The 17,138-nt window shown below is 35.5% G+C and overlaps 1 pseudogene; it reads left to right on the forward strand.

The window, feature by feature from the left end:
• The first annotated feature begins 2,230 nt into the window (after nucleotides 1-2,230).
• Nucleotides 2,231-4,109, forward strand: LOC116533049 (annotated as a pseudogene).
• The last annotated feature ends 13,029 nt before the right edge of the window (nucleotides 4,110-17,138 follow it).

Genomic DNA, 17,138 nt, shown 5'->3' on the forward strand with positions numbered 1-17,138 from the left:
TTTCTCTCTGGCTGCCCTTAAAATTTTTTCCTTCATTTCAACCTTAGCGAATCTGATGATTATGTGTCTTGGGGTTGCTCTTCACAAGGAGTATCTTTGTGGTATCCTCTGTATTTCCCGAATTTGAATGTTGGCCTGTCTTGCTATGTTGGGGAAGTTCTCTTGGATAATATCCTGAAGTGTGTTTTTCAGCTTGGTTCTGTTCTCCACGTCACTTTCAGTTACACCAATCAAATATAGATTTGGTCTTTTCACATAGTCTCATATTTCTTGAAGGCTTTGTTTATTTCTTTTCACACTTTTTTCCCTCTGATCTTGTCTTCTTGCTTTATTTCATTATGTTGATCTTCAATCTCTGATATCCTTTCTTCTGCTTGATCGATTCAGCTATTTATAGTTGCCTATGCTTCACAAAGTTCTTGTGATGTGTTTTTCAGCTCCATCAGGTCATTTATGTTCTTCTCTAAACTGGTTATCCTGGTTACCAATTCACTTAACCTTTTTTCAAGGTTCTTCACTTCCTTGAAGTGGGTTAGAACATGCTCCTTTAGCTCAGAAGAGTTTGTTATTACTCACCTTCTGAAGCCTATTTCTGTCAATTCATCAGACTCATTCTCCATCCAGTTTTGGGGACGTCATTTTTGTTGATGTTGAGGCTATTCCTTTCTGTCTGTTTTTTTTCCTTCTATTAGTCAGGACCCTCTGCGCTGGAGTTTGCTGGAGCTCCACTCCAGATCTGTTTGCCTGGGTATCACCAGTGAAGGCTGCAGAAAAGCAAAGATTGCTGCCTGTTTCTTTCTCTGGAAGCTTTGTCCCAGAGGGGCACCCACCAGATGCCAACCAGAGCTCTCCTGTATGAGGTGTTTGTCAGCCCCTACTGGGGAGGTGTCACCCAGTCAGAATACATGGGGGTCAGGGACCCACTTGAGGAGGCAGTCTTTCCCTTATCAGAGCTTGAAGGCTGTGCTGGAAGATCTGCTGCTCTCTTCAGAGCTGTCAGGCAGGAACATTTAAGTCTGCTGAAGCTGCATCCACAGCTGCCCCTTCCCCCAGGTGCTCTATCCCAGGGAGATGGGAGTTTTATCCATAAGTCCCTGACTGGGGCTGCTACATTTTATTCAGCAATGCCTTGCCCAGAGAGCAGGAATCTAGAGAAGCATTCTGGCTGCAGTGGCCTTGCTGATCTGTGGTGGGCTCCACCCATTTCGAACTTCCAGGTGGCTTTGTTTACACTGTGAGGGTAAAACTGCCTACTCAAGCCTCAGCAATGGCAGATGCCCCTCCCCTCACCAAGCTCGAGCTTCCCAGGTCGACCTCAGACTGCTGTGCTGGCAGTGAGAATTTCAAGCCCGTGGAGCTTAGCTTCCTGGGTTCTGTGGGCGTGGGGCCCACCGATCCAGACCACTTGGCTCCCTGGCTTCAGCCCCCTTTCCAGGGAAGTGAACAGTTCTGTCTCACTGGCATTCCAGGCACCAGTGGGATATGAAAAAACAAAGATAAAAAAATAAATAAAAACTCCTAGCTTGGTGTCTGCCCAAAAGACCGCCCAGTTCTGTGCTTGAAACCCAGGACCCTGGTCGCATAGGCATCAGAGGGAATCTCCTGGTCTGCTGGTTGCAAAGACCGTGGGAAAAGTGTAGTAACTGGGCTGAAGTTCACTGTTCCTCCCAGTACAGTCTCTCACAGCTTCCCCTGACCCCTTGTGCTTCCTATGTGAGGCAACACCCCCTGCTTCAGCTTACCTTCTGTGGGCTGCACCCACTGTCCAACCAGTCCCAATGAAATGAACTGGCTACCTCAGTTGGAAGTGCAGAAATCACCTGCCTTCTGCGTCAGTCTCACTGGGAGCTGCAGACTGGAGCTGTTTGGCTATCTTGCCAGCAAAAAATACTTTATTCATTTTTACAACTTATTTCACTATATGTATATTTCACGTTTTATTTTTTCACTCACCTAGTAATAGATGTTTAGATTATTCCTACTTTTTGGCTATTATTAATAATGTTGCTATGAAATTCATGTACAATTTTTGTGTGAAGACATATGTTTCCATTTGATATTGAAAACATGATATTAAATATTTTCTTATGTGCCTTTTGGACATTCGTTAATTGTCTTTGGATAAATATATATTCAAATCCTTTAGCCACTTTAATTTGTCTTTTAATTGCTGAGTTGTAAAAGTTCTTTGGAGGTTTAGATTCAATGGGGTTCCAGGCCATGCTGTGCTATGGAGCAGGCCAATGAGCTGAAAGAGAAGGGCAACAAGACCCCAAGCATGAGCAACATTGACAATGCCTTATAGTGCTACTTAGAAGCCATTAAGCAGGATCCCCACAACCACGTGCTCTACAGAAACTGTTCTATCACCTATGCCAAGAAAGGAGACTACCAGAAGGCCTACAAGGATGTCTGCAAGACCATCAACCTGACTGGAGCAAGGGCTATTCACGAAAAGCAGTAGCTCTTGAGTTCTTAAACCGATTTGAAGAAGCCAAGCAAACCTATGAGGAGGGCTTAAAGCACAAAGCAAATAACTCTCATATGAAAGAGGGTTTACAGAATATGGAGGCCAGATTGGCAGAGAGAAAATCCATGAACGCTTTCAACATGCCCAATCTATATCAGAAGTTGGAGAGTGATCCCAGGACAAGGACACTGCTCAGTGATCCTACCTACCTGGAGCTGATAGAGCAGCTGAGAAACGAGCCTTCTGATCTGGGCACAAAAACTACCAGATCCCTGGATCATGACCACTCTCAGTGTCCTCCGTAGGGTCAATCTTGGCAGTATAAGTGAGGAAAAGGTTGCAACACCTCCATCACCACCCTCTCCCAAAAAGAAGGCCAACTCAGAGCCAATGGGAGAAGATCTTCCAGAGAATAAGAAGCAGGTACTGAAATAAAAAGAGCTGGGGAAAAATGCCTACAAGAAAAAAGACTTTGACACAGCCTTGAAGCATTTTGACAAAGCCAAGGAGCTACACCCCACCAACATGACTTACATTACCAATCAAGCAGCAGTATACTTTGAAAAGGGTGACTATAATAAGTGCTGGGAGCTTTGTAAAAAAGGCATTGAAGTGGGGAGAGATAACCAAGAAGACTGTGGACAGATTGCCAAACCTTATGCTCAAATTGGCAACTCCCACTTCAAAGAAGAAAAGTACAAGGATGCCATCCATTTCTACAACAAGTATCTGGCAGAGCACCTGATCCTAGATGTGCTCAAGAAATGGCAGTAGGCAGAGAAAATCCTGAAGAAGCAAGAGCGGCTGGCCTATATAAACCCTGACCTGGCTTTGGAGGAGAAGGACAAAGGCAATGAGTATTTTCAGAAAGGAGATTATCCCCAGGCCATGAAGCATTATACAGAAGCCATCAAAAGGAACCCAAAAGATGCTAAATTATACAGCAATCAAAGCTGCCTGCTACACCAGACTCCAGAGTTCCAGATGACATTCAAGGACTGTGAAGAATGTATCCAGCTGGAGCTGACCTTCATCAAGGGTTACACATGGAAAGCAGCTGCCCTGGAAGTGTTGAAGGACTACACCAAAGCCATGGTTGTGTACCAGAAGGCACTAGACCTAGACTCCAGCTGTAAGGAGGCGGCAGCTGGCTACCAGTGCTGTATGATGGCACAGTACAACCGGCACGACAGTCTGGAAGATGTAAAGTGAGGAGCCATGACCAACCCAGAGGTGCAGCAGATCATGAGTGACCCAGCCATGCACCTTATCCTGGAACAGATGCAGAAGCATCCCCAGACACTCAGCGAACACTTAAAGAATCCTGTAGTAGCACAGAAGATCCAGAAGCTGATGGATGTGGGTCTGATTGCAATTCAGTGATGACTTGTTCATCCCTGCTTCCCTTCACCCTCATGTGGAAAGAGGAGCTGGGACCCAGCAAGCAGCATGGAGAAAAAGGGAAAGCAGGGAGAGAGAAGGCCTTATCTCTCTATATTTATACATAACCCCAGGGAAGACAAAGAGACTTGTACTTGGTGCTGTTCGTGCCACTGTGCCCCTGAGCCCTCCCAGCACACTCATGGTCTCTTCACCGTTGCCCTCAAGTTCTGTGTCTCCTTCCCCTGCCCCTAGTCACTGTCTTGGCTGCTCTCCCATAGTTGGTTATTTTTTTATTTGGGGCAGTAGGCATGTATGGGGAAGGGAGGGGGTTTCACCAGCCTCAGGTCCCAGCTGTCTCATGTTGTTTATTCCACGTCCCCTTCTGCAATAAAACAAGCCAGTTGGGCATGGAAAAAAAATTCTTCAGATTTTTCTGAATACTATACATTTATCAGGTACATGATTTACAAATATTTTTTTCCCATTCTGTGGTTTCTCTTTTCACGTTCTGGATGATGTTCTTTGAAACACAAAAGTAAGTGTGTGATTTGAATTTTGATGTATTTATTTTTATTGCTTGTATTTTTGGTGTCATATCTAAGAAACCACCACTTAATACAAACTCACAAAGATTTACAACTGTGTTTCCTTCTAAGAGTTTTACAGTTTTAGTTCTAACATTTAAGTCTCAAATCCATTTTGAGTTTTATTTTTTAATAAAATGTGGACAAAGTATTTTCCTTTCAGTCTGGATATGCAGTTGTCCTAGCATGATTGTTGGAAAGGCTGTTCCTTCCCTTATTGAATAGCAATTAACCTAAATGCGAAGATTTATTTTTGAACTCTCAATTTTATTTCACTCACCTATATGTCTGTTTTTATACTAATGCATAAATACAAACCAAATATAAAAGCATTTATCAAAAATCCCTGAAAATATAACCAAAGTAGTTTGATTACAAAGGGAATTCATAACTTGAAGAAGTGAGAGCAAAGGGTTGAAGTTTCTTTTTTCATTCTCCCCCTCTTTCATAATGTTTAACTTAAGGGTGGGATCTGATACCTGAGTGGCAAAGTGGCACAAGTGATGAACTCTTATAGAAACTCAGTCTTTGTGGTCAGAGTAACCAGGAAAAGAAGCCCCTCAAGGTAAGTGCATGAAGAATTTAAATGAGGAGAGAATCTTAATCAATGTGGCTTTCTACTAAGTTTTGAAATCAACAAGTGTGAGTCCTCCAACATTGCTTTCTTTTATCAAGATTTTTTTGGTTATTCTGTGTTCTTTCCCTTTCCATATGAATTTAAAGATCAACATGTCAATTTATGCAAAAAAAGCCAGCAGAGATTTTGGTATAGATTACATTGGATCTGTATATCAATATGGAAGTGTTGCCATCTTAATGATTGTAAGTCTTCCAATCCATGAACATGGAATGTCTATTTATTTATGTCCTTTTTAATTTTTAATGATGTTTTGTAGTTCTCAGTGTAAAACATTGCATTTTTTTTGTTAAATTTATTCCTAAGTATTTTATTCATTATGATGTCATTGATAAAGAATATTGTTTTCTGGGTTTTGTTTTGTAGATTGTTCACTATTAGTACATAGATATACAGTTGATTTTGTATATTAATCATTTCCTGCAATATTTTTGAACTCATTCATTTGTCTTCAAATGATTTTAAACATGATATTTTGATTTTTCATTCTTAGTTGAACACATTAAATGTACTTTTAAAACTGCAAAGAAATGTTAATCCACTTTTAGTAATATATTTTCACTAATAATAATGTATGCACATTGTAAAACAAACCAAATAAATAAATATTAAATCTAATCACAGGCTGGTTGCAGTAACTCATGCCTATAATTTCAGCACTTTGGGAGGCTGAGGTAGGTAGATCACTTGAGGTCAGGAGTTTGGGACCAGCCTGGCCAACATGGTGAAACCCCATCTCTACTGAAAAATATGAAAATTAACTGGGCATGGTGGCACATGCCTGCATCCCAGCTACTCAGGAGGAGCTACTGAGGCAGGAGAATTGCTTGAACCCAGAAGACAGAGGTTGCAGTGAGCCGAGATTGTGCCATTGCACTCAAGCCTGGGCAACAGAATGAGACACTGTCTCAAATAATAAAATAAATAAATCTAATTACAAATTGGTATTTTGATGTAGGACAAAAACATATAAATATTGAAATGAAATTCAGTTAAAATTTTGTAATCCAAACCTAAAGTTGAAAATATAAACTCACAGTTTACAGCCACTCAGTAACAGTTTCCTAGCTCTAATTACTGGAAGTACCTGAAAGCAATAGCCTGTGTAGTTTGTACAAGTATCCCTAATACATATATATTATTTTCTAATAATATATTTCTTTAAAGAAACCAGAGCTTCTTGAATCCAAATCAGGAGGGGGAAAATTATAAGTTAAACTTGACACATCTTGGTATACTAGAATACAAGAAAGCTATCAAAAATTACTGGAGTTATAAAAGAAAAGGACATCAAATCAATTCTGAATTTAATAAAAATGATCAATATAGAAGTTCTACTTCCAGCATGATTCCAGTCTGATTCTACTTCTCAGTAATTACACACATACGAAAACTGAACTAAGTACAAAAGAATTTATCAAGACATCTCTGAAAATTGAACAAAAGCAGGTTGATTACAGAGAGGGAATTCACAACTTGAAGAAGTAACAGCACAGGATTGAAGTTTCTTTTTACGTTCTCTCTCTCTTTTGTGACATTTACCTTAAGGGTGGGGCCTGATACCTGAGTGGCAAAGTAGCACAAGTGATATGTTCTGATAGAAACCCAGTCTCTGTGGTTAGATAAATTAGGATAAGAACCTCCTCATGGTAGGTGGATGGAGAATTCAAATCAGGAGAGAACAAGAGAAGGGGATCTTCTAATACTATTCATGGACTTATGCAAATCTTAGGTTCTCTCTTGAGTTTTGAAACACGTTGAACAGACTTGGACCAGTACAGCAAAGTCTGGGAGCTGAACTAAAATTTGAGCCACTGTTCACAGAAGGCAAGGCAGAACTTATGGTCTGAACTTAAGTATGATGATTGCCTGGTAAGTCAAAAACATCACTATTCTCCAAAGGATTACAGGACCCAAGGGCCATACAGTATAATATTAATGATGCTCAGGATTAAATCCAAATCAATCAAAATTCAAAGAACTAGAGAAATGTAACCAGTTTGCAAAGGAAATTACCATAAACAGAAGCTAGCTTTGGGATGACACACTTGCTATAATGATCATATAAATAATTTACAGAAGCTAGTATAAATATGCTGCATATAACAAAGGAAAATATACTTGAATAAATGAAAAGATAAGATTACCAAGAAAGAAATAAAAAGTATTTAAAAGAACCAAATGAAAATTTTAGAACTAAACAAATAAAATATTTAAAGTTTTAAAAATTCACTAGATGAACTCAGTAACAGAATGATTCACACAAGAATGAGTCAGCGAATGTGGTAAGGATGAATCAATAGAAATCAGTACAAGCTATAAAATCTGAAGAATAACTTTCTTAGAAAGAGAAAACCAGAAAGAGAAGGAAATTGGGGCAGAAAATATTTCAAAAAAAAAAAATAGCTAACAACTTTGCAAATTTGTTTAAACACATAGTTTACAAATTCAACAAGGTCTATGAAACCCAAACACAATACATTCAACAAAAACTATGCCTACACACAATACAGGAAGATACTGGAAACCAAAGATTAAAAAAAAAACCTGAAATTATATAAAAGATAATACACATTACATTGTAAGAAATAATTACTTCAATATCACAGATTTCTCATAATCTACGGAGGCTAGAACACAGTGAAACAACATTTTTAAAGTAGATTAAAAAAGAAGAACTGCCAACACAGAACCCTATATTCAGCAAAATTTTCTTCAGGGATGATGACAAAATAAATGCTTTCTCACAGGAAGGAATACTAACAAATCAGGTCACAGGTGCTTAAAGCAGGTTCTTCTGGCTAAAGAGAAAAATATTACAGGAAATTTGAACCTACTGGGATGAAGAGAGAAAAATGGGAATGATAAATATATAGTTAAATATAAAAGACTATTTTTTTTCTTTTCCAAGTTTTTAAATGTACATGAAGCTTTTGAAAATAAAAATTTTAACTACATGTGAAAGGCTTTACAGTGCAGGCAGATGTAACATGTAACACAATAGCATAAATTAGTGGAGGAGGGTAGTTAAAGGGACCTATATACTTGCAAAGTTTCTACATTTTACTTAAGTGGTATGATAACAACTCTAAGCAGGTATTAGCTACTATAGTAACTCTATTAATTACTACTATTTATTACTATATTAACTCTTTGCTAGTATATTATCTCTATTAACTACTACATAAACTGTAATATTGGTATAAATACTACAATCCTGACAGGATCCACTAGAAAAATACATGATTATAGCTTAGAAGCCAATAGATAAAATGGAATATTAAAAATATTCTAATCTTTCAAATTAAAGCAAAAAAGAATACAGAGAGAAGCTAAACATTGAGGAGAAAAACAGAAAAAATGGTAGACTTACATCTACCATAATACTATCAATAATTAATTAAATGTTATTGTAGACAGACAAGCAAGACCTTACTTTACATTGCCATCAAGACACATGTTTCTAATATAAAGCCACAGATAGGGTAAAAGTAAATGTGGTCGGCTGGTCACAGTGGCTCATGCCTATAATAACAGCACTGTGGAAGGCTGAGACAGGTAGATTACTTGAGGTCAGGAGTTCAAGACCAGCCTGGTCAACATGGTGAAACCCCGTCTCTACTAAAAATAAAAATTAAAAAAAAAATTAGCTGGGCTATGGTGGCAGGTGTCTGTAATCCCAGCTCCTTGGGAGGCTGAGACAGGAGAATTGTTTGAACCTGGGAGGTGGAGGTTGCAGTGAGCTAAGATCACACCACTGCACTTCAGCATGGGTGACAGAGTGAGACCTCATCTCAAAAAAAAAAAAAGTAAATGGGTGACAAAATACACAGACCAAATATTTATGCAAAATAACAAAACTGTTATTCAAGTAATCATATAAAACAGAGTTCACAATAAAAAGTTAAAAAGAAACAATTTATAATGATAAAAGGAATATTAGGAAGCTATATCAAATATAAATGTAACCTTTAAAAGACTACAAAAAAAGAAATTAACTTTTAAATTTCTATTAAATTCAAATCCTTTAATACAGAGAAAACATATGTCATGACCAAGAAGGATTTACCCTAGAAATGTGAGACTGATTTATCATGCCAAAATAAATCAGTATAATTCATCATATTAACAGAATAAAGAGAAAACTCCTATGCTGTTTTCAATCAATCCAGAAAAAGTAACTGAAAAAACACATGCATTCAAAATTAAAACTCACCAAAAAACTGAATGAAAATAACGGTAAAGCTAGCATTCTCTACTGAGTGAAAATATCTATTAGAGATGAAAGCAAAACACTTTTTAAAAAAATTATTGTTTATTTATGTTTAACAGCCATATTAAGGTATAACTGACTTACAAAACTCTGTACTTATTTAAAATCTATAATTTGTTATTATTTATGTGCATACCCCAAATCCATGATTACCATCAAGATAATAAAAATATCCATCAAACCCAAGAGTTTCCATGGGCCCCTATGAAATCCATGTCTCTCTCTCTCTCTCTACATTCCTGCTCCTTCCTCACACCCAGGAAATAACAGATCTGCTTTTTGTCAATATAATAAGTTTTGCATTTTCTAGAATTTTATATAAGTGAAATCATTGACTATTTACACATTTTTTACTGACTTCTGTTAAAATTTTTGTTTTTAATTGACACATAATTGTGCATACTTATGGGGTACAGTGTGATGTTTGATATATGTGTATACTGTATAAAAAGCAAATCAAAGTATTTTGTTCATTCACAACCTCATACATTTATTCCTTCTTTGTGGGGAGAACATTCAAAATCCTTTATTCTAGCAGTTTTGAATTATGCAATACAATATTTTGAATTATACAATACAATATTGTTAACCATAGTCACCCTACTGTACAATGGAACAGCAGAGCTTATTTTTCCTATTTAACTGTAACTTTGTATGCATTGACCAATCTCCTAATCTCCCCACTACCCCTCAGCCTCTGGTAACAACTATTCTACTCTCTACTTCTAGGAAATCAACTTAGAGTGAGATCAGGTGGTATTTTTCTTTCTATCCCTGGTTTATTTTATATAATGTCCTGTAGGTTTACCCATATTTCTACAAATGACAAGATGTCATCCTTTTTATGGTGGAATAGTATTCCCTTGTGTATATATACAATATTTTCTTCATTCATCCATTGATGGACATTTAGGCTGATTTTATATCCCCGCTATTGTGACCAGTACTGCAAGAAACTTGAGTTGCAGATATTTATTTGATATACTGATATTATTTCCTTTGGATATATAGCCAGTAGTGGGATTGGTAAATCATATGGTAGTTCTATTTTTAATTTTTTAAGGAACTTCCATTCTCTTTGTAATAATGACTATAGTAATTTCCATTCCCTCTGGTAGTGTATAAGAGTTTTTCTTACTCCACATACATGTCAGCATTCATTATTTTTTGTCTTTTTGATAATAGCCATTCTAATTGGGGTGAAATAATATTTCATTGTGGTTTTTATTTGCATTTCCTTGATGGTTAGTAATGCCGAGCATTATTTTCATAAACCTGTTGGCCACTTGTATGTTTTCTTTTGAGAAATGTCTATTGAGGTCTTTTGCCCAAGGAAAGAGAACAAAAGTCTCTTCCTGGTAATCCAGATAATTATTCTGAATCTTGTCCAAGGTCATCCAGGTAATACCACTATAAGTCTGCAAGAACCAGTGCTGTTGGCCTTTGTGTGCCTCTCTAAAGCAGATGCACCTTAAAGCACAATGCTCAAGTCCTTTCAAATACCTAGAAAGCCTTCCCAGGAAAGACATGTACAAACAAACACAAAATGTGAAGGCTATAATAAATATATAACTCTTCAATGCCCAGACACAGATGAACATCTGCAAGTATCAAGACAATCCAGTAAAAGCATGACCCCACCAAATGAACTAAATAAAGTACCAGGGACCAAACCTGGAGAAACAAAGCTATGTGACCTTTTAGATACAGAATTCAAAATAGCCATTTTGAGAAAACTCAAAGAAATTGAAGATAACACAGAGAATAAATACAAAATTCTATTAGATTAACACAGAGATTCAAATAACTAAAGAGACTCAAACAGAAATTCTGGAGTTGAAAAATGCAATTGGTATATTGAAGGATGCATCAGAGCCTTTTAATAGCAAAACCGATTAAGCAGAAAAATGAAATTAGTGAGCATAAAGACAGGCTATTTGAAAATATACAGATAGAGGAGAAAAAAGAATTAAAAACAATGAAGCACACCTACGAGATCTATAAAATAGCCTAAAAGGGCAAATCTAAGACTTACTAGCCTTAAAGAAAAGGTAGAGAAAGAGATAAGGGCAGAAAGTTTATCTAAAGGGGTAATAACAGAGAATACCCCAAACCTAGACAACAATGTCAATATTGAAGTACAAGAAGGTTATAGAACACCAAGCAGATTTAACCCATGTTCTTCACAAGTGCACAGAGAACACTGTCCAGGCAGATCATATATTAGGCCACAAAGCAAGTCTTAATAGATTTAAAATGGTAGAACTCATACAATGTATCTTTTCCAACCACCATGAAATGAAACAATAGCAAGAAGAAAAACTGGAAAATCCACAAATATGTGAAAATTAAATAACATACTCTTAAACAACCAATGAATCAAAGAAGCAATCATAAAGGAAATTAGAAATATCTTGAGACAAATGATCATAGAAATAACATATCAGCACTCAGATAATCCATGAAAGCAGTACTGAAAAGAAAGTTTATAGCAGTAAATGCTTATATTACAAAAGAAGAAAATATGAAATACAAAATCTAACTTTATACTTCAAGGAACCAAAAGAGGAAGAACAAATGAAACCTAAAGTTAGCAGAAAAATATTATAATAAAGATTAGAGCAAAAATAAATGAAATAGAGATAGAAAAAATACTAGAAAACATGAAAGAAACTAAGACTTAGTTCTTTGAAAACAAAATGGACAAACAGCTAAACTAAGAAAAAAGAGAGAAGACTCAAATAAATAAAATCAGAAATAAAAGGAAAGACATTACAATTGATGCCACAGAAATAAAAATGACTGTAAGAGACTACTATGAACAATCATATGTCAACATACAACATAGCAAGACTAAGTTATGAAGAAATCAAAACATCAAAATAGATCTATAGTAAGGAGTTATAAATCAGTAATTAAAAATCTACAAGTGAAAAACAAACCTCAGAACCAGGTAACTTCACTGGAAAGATCTACCAAACATTTAAAGAATTAATTCTAATCTTTCTCAAACTCTTCCAAAACACTGGAGAAGAGAGAACACTTCTAAATTTATTTTATGAGGCCAACATTACTCAGATACTGAAGTCAGGTAAAGACACTAAAAAAAAAAAAAAAAAGAAAAAGAAAAGAAAAAAGAAAACTACAGAGCGATGTCTCTGATGACTATTGAAGCCAAAATTTCTAATAAATTACTAAAAAATTAAATTCAACAGGACCATAAATGAATTATACACTCTGACCAAATGGCATTTACTTCCAATGAAAGGATGGCTTAACATAAAAAATTTGAACAATATAATACATCACAGTGACACAAGGAAGAACAAAAACTGCATAATCATCTCAGCTGATGCAGAAAAATCACGTGACAAAATTCAACACTCTTTCATGATAAAAACACCCAAAAAACTATAAATAGCAGAAAACTACCTCACATAGTAAAGACCATATACAAAAAGTCTGCAACTAATATCATAGTCAATGATGAAAGAAATTGGAAGTCTCATGCAGAATTACTGGGAATGTAAAATGGTACAACCACTATGGAAAACAGTATGGAAGATCCTAAAAAAATGAGAAATATAATTACCATAGATCCAGCAATTGCACTTCTGGATATATATCCAAAAAAGTTGACAGCAGGATCAGTAAGAGCTATTTGCACAGCAATGTTCACTGTAGCATTATTCACAATAGCCAAGAGGTAGAAGCAACCCAGATGTTCATATATGGATCAATGATTAAATAAAATGTGGTATATAAATACATACAATAGCATATTATTCAGTCTTAAAAACTTGTCATATGCTATACACGTGCTATATGAATGAAACTTGAGGACATTATACTAAGTGAAATGAGGCAGTCACAAAAAGACAAATACTGTATGATCTCACTTTAATGAATTGTCTAAACTAGTCAATCTCACAGAAACAGAAAGTAAAATGGTGTTTTCCAGGGATCAGAGAGAGGGAGAAATGGGACGTTGTTATTCAATGTGTATAGAGTTTCAGATTTGCAAAATGAAAAGTTCTAGAGATTTTGTAAAAGAATGTGAATGTAGTTAATGCTATTGAACTGTATACTTAAACATGATTCAGATGATGAATTTCTTTCTGAGTTTTTACCACAATTTTTTAAAAGACTTCTATGATGTTATTGTTGCGTGAAGAGTATTAAGTTTTATTTTCTTTTGTTTTGTGTTTTCTGGCAAGTAGTTATTTTACTAGTTATCTAACTGATCCTCTTGAGGCTTGGTTTTAGGCTTTGAAGAACATGTATAGAGCAACTTTTGCTCTAGGGCAAGAATAGACCTACCCCTTAGATAATGGCTTTTTGACATCTCATCTACATGTCCAGTGTTCAATGTATTCAGCAAGGTCCCTCTACTCAGACTCATTGAACCTCCAACATCCCTCAGCACTATTCAACCTGTAATATCTCTATTCATCAAACAGCTCTCAAGTAGTTTTCCTCCTCTGGGTTTCGGCAAATCTTGCACTACAAATGCCTAATGTTAAGCCAGTGGTTCAAGGGCACCTTGGAAGAGATTTCTGAATCTTCATCTCTAAACAGCTACCTCCCTTCTACTAACCTGCTTTACAAATTCCAGCCACAACGCTAATAATTTCTGCCTTAGACACAATCGATTTGTCTTTGGGTTCTATTTCACTGTGTTCCTAATCAGAAAGCCAGGGTAAATATGTTGCTCATCTCTAGCAGTTCTTTCTTTTCAAAGATAGCAGTGTTCTAAAGTCTGTTGTTAGATGTCTAAAGAGAGTTGCTGCTTATATATTTTTTGAGTGTTATATTTGTTTGTGGCTGAACCATAAACAAATGTAACATAATAGTTATAACCCTGTCATTATTCAGATGAGGAATTTGTCCTTTTAAGTTTCTTTTTTAAATTCTATACCCAACACCCACCATTCTACAATATTTTGTGTGTGTTTGTGGGATTTCTCTTTGCCTCTACGATAACATAACTTCCATGAGAAGAGTGACTCTGTTAGTCTTTTTCAATTCAGATCTCTAGTGCTCAGAACAGTGCCTGATACTCATGACTAAACATCAAATATTTAATAAAATGAAATAAAATGAATGAGTAAATTATTGAATAATTATGCATTGATAACATTTGCTTCAGAACATATTAAACATTTTACAATAGAAATATAAAAGAATAGATGCATAGATGTTGAAAAAATTTATGCAAAACCTATGATATTGAAGATAAAAATAAGGGGCAGAAAAATAAGTGAAGGAATAAAAATGAATGTAGAGGAAATAAGACAGTAAAAGAGGAAACTGGGAAAAAGAGAAAGTTTGTAGAATTGCAGAGAAAAGAGACAAAAAGACAAGGGAAGAAATGAGGACATTTTTGTAAAAAAAGAAAGGAAGAAAAAGGAAAGAGACAAGTATTATTCTAATTCTCTAACACAGCAAACATACTGTGTCTTGCCTTTGTATTTCAAGGCAAAATTCTAGGACTGCAATAATGAAAACAGTTGGATTACTCTCTCCAAACACCTTTTCCCCCAAATATCTTTGCCCTGATGTGTAAGAAACACACACAAAAATATAACCCAACTTAGATTATAATGAGTGCTGTAAGAAAGAGCTGTGAGAACAGTGGTATCAAAACCTTATATGGGGCTCTGGGTAGGCTTCTTAGAGAAAGTGACTAAGTTTGAAGGATGCATAGAAATTCAACAGATGTTATGGGAGGAAACAGTTTGACACAAAGATTTGGAAGAAGGAAAAGAAAGAGCATGGAACAGAAATTGTTAAAAGTTCCTTATTGGCTTTCCTAATAATGTCTGAACGACACTGTTGGGAATGTATGTTGGGAAGGAAAGTTTAAGTCTCTCCTGGAGAGTCTCGAATATTGTGCTAGGAGTTTGAACTTTAAGTGCTCTTTAGCTTTTGGAAACATCCAGATTTTTTTCAATAAGAAATTAATAATCTCAGAGCAGTGATTTTAGAACGTAAAATATATTTTTAAAAAGCAGAGAAATAAATAGAAAAGAGAAGGCAACATTGAGCAAATCTTTTTTCTTAAAAAAGCATTTTTGGCACTTAGTTCTAGAAATGATAGAAAAACAGATGGAAAAAATGTTGGTACTGGAAATTATTTTATCAGTCTATATTTATCCTGCTTGCTAAGAAAGGGCATGACTTTTTTATTATGCATCTAAGAATCTCTTTTACTTTAAGTCATTTTTACTTGGACACATTACAGTCAAGTGCTGATATTACTGATGTGTTCCCTCCCCTAAATCCTTTGTCCAACAGGAATTAAGTCTTGTAGGCCTAAGTGTCTGAAAACTGTTCCTCTAATGCAAAAAATCAAATTAAAACAAAATGAAACCACCAGTTCTCAGGAATCAGCCTTTCTCTGCAACAAAATAAAATAGAGGATCATGTTCACCCACTCTATTTATGGGAATTAAATTGGATTTGATGTACAGCATATCTCTATCTCAATAAAATTCAAGTACTACACAGAAGATAAAGGGAATTTACTTTTAAGTGGAATTGCTTTTCATTTTGGCATCAGGATATTTGGACATTCAGGTACTTTTGCACCTCTCATTTCTCACAGGTCTTTTAGAGATGTATTTCAGCTAAGGAGCTCACCTCTGTGAACGGAGGACTGGAGGCCTTAGGATTAGCTCTTAAAGGTTACTGCTAAGTCATTTCAAGCATGCTGAATATTTTTCAATTATGTTTATTCAGACTGGTTTGATCATCATGGGCAATATTATTCTGAAGTAACACTTCATAAGTATTAAAAATATTACTGTCCCCTATTTGAACTATTTAAAAAGAAAGTTAATGGAATATAGAGTTACCTAATTTATTCAGACCTTCACAAATCTGAATACTTTCTAGATGTCTTCATATATTTATTTCTCCTTGTACTAAGTCCCTGAGCAACATTTAGCTGGAGTTACTTAATTTACTAACTCAAAAAGGTGTCCATAGAATTTCTTATTGCTATCTTCCTTCTATATAAATTTCCAGAGAAATAGATACCTATATTTAGATAGACAGATAGATGTCTTAGCTATATGCTAGGAGCTATTTACCTAAGTACCTAGCACATAGCTAGGACATCTATCTATATCTATCTATGTATCTATCATCTGTCTATCTATTGTTATCTATCTATATTTATAGTTATATCTACACACAAATATACATAGATTATGATAGACATCAGTAAATAACTTGCCTAGAATATAAGTAAAAAGAGTGCCTAGCTCTTTACTAGCCAAGCATACAAGAAGGGAGTGTTAATAATAATATAAGGAACACTTTACATTGGTACATCTAAGACTTAAGGAAACTTTGGAGTTCCCTCTACTATATTTGGCCTATCTTTTCTCACCACTGTCTACTATTCAGATCTTAGTCATAAGTCATTGCAGTCATTTCTCCCTATGGATAAATTATCTTTAATGTATTCTCTAATAGGTAAACTTTTTTATTTATCATATTGATCAATTCTCTAACTTCTGGATTTCTTCAATTAACCATCTGAGTAGATTACATAATTTAAAAGTCCTCTTAGGAAAAAATATGACTGAATATATTTAAAAACCTAATGGTTGAACCATTTAATATTTAAATCAAGTTCAGTATGTGACCAGTTCTATTAACTGGGCACACATTGTCTAAGAACAGCCCAGAAAAAAGATAGAGTTACTAAAAAATGATTGATTTCGTGATTGTACACGTAACTCTAAGTGTTCTTTATTAATTAAACCTTTAATCTCCAGAAAG

Source organism: Sapajus apella, unplaced genomic scaffold (assembly GCF_009761245.1).
Source record: "Sapajus apella isolate SASKATOON/1434 unplaced genomic scaffold, GSC_monkey_1.0 scaffold78, whole genome shotgun sequence".
In the NCBI taxonomy this organism is placed as follows: domain Eukaryota; kingdom Metazoa; phylum Chordata; class Mammalia; order Primates; family Cebidae; genus Sapajus; species Sapajus apella.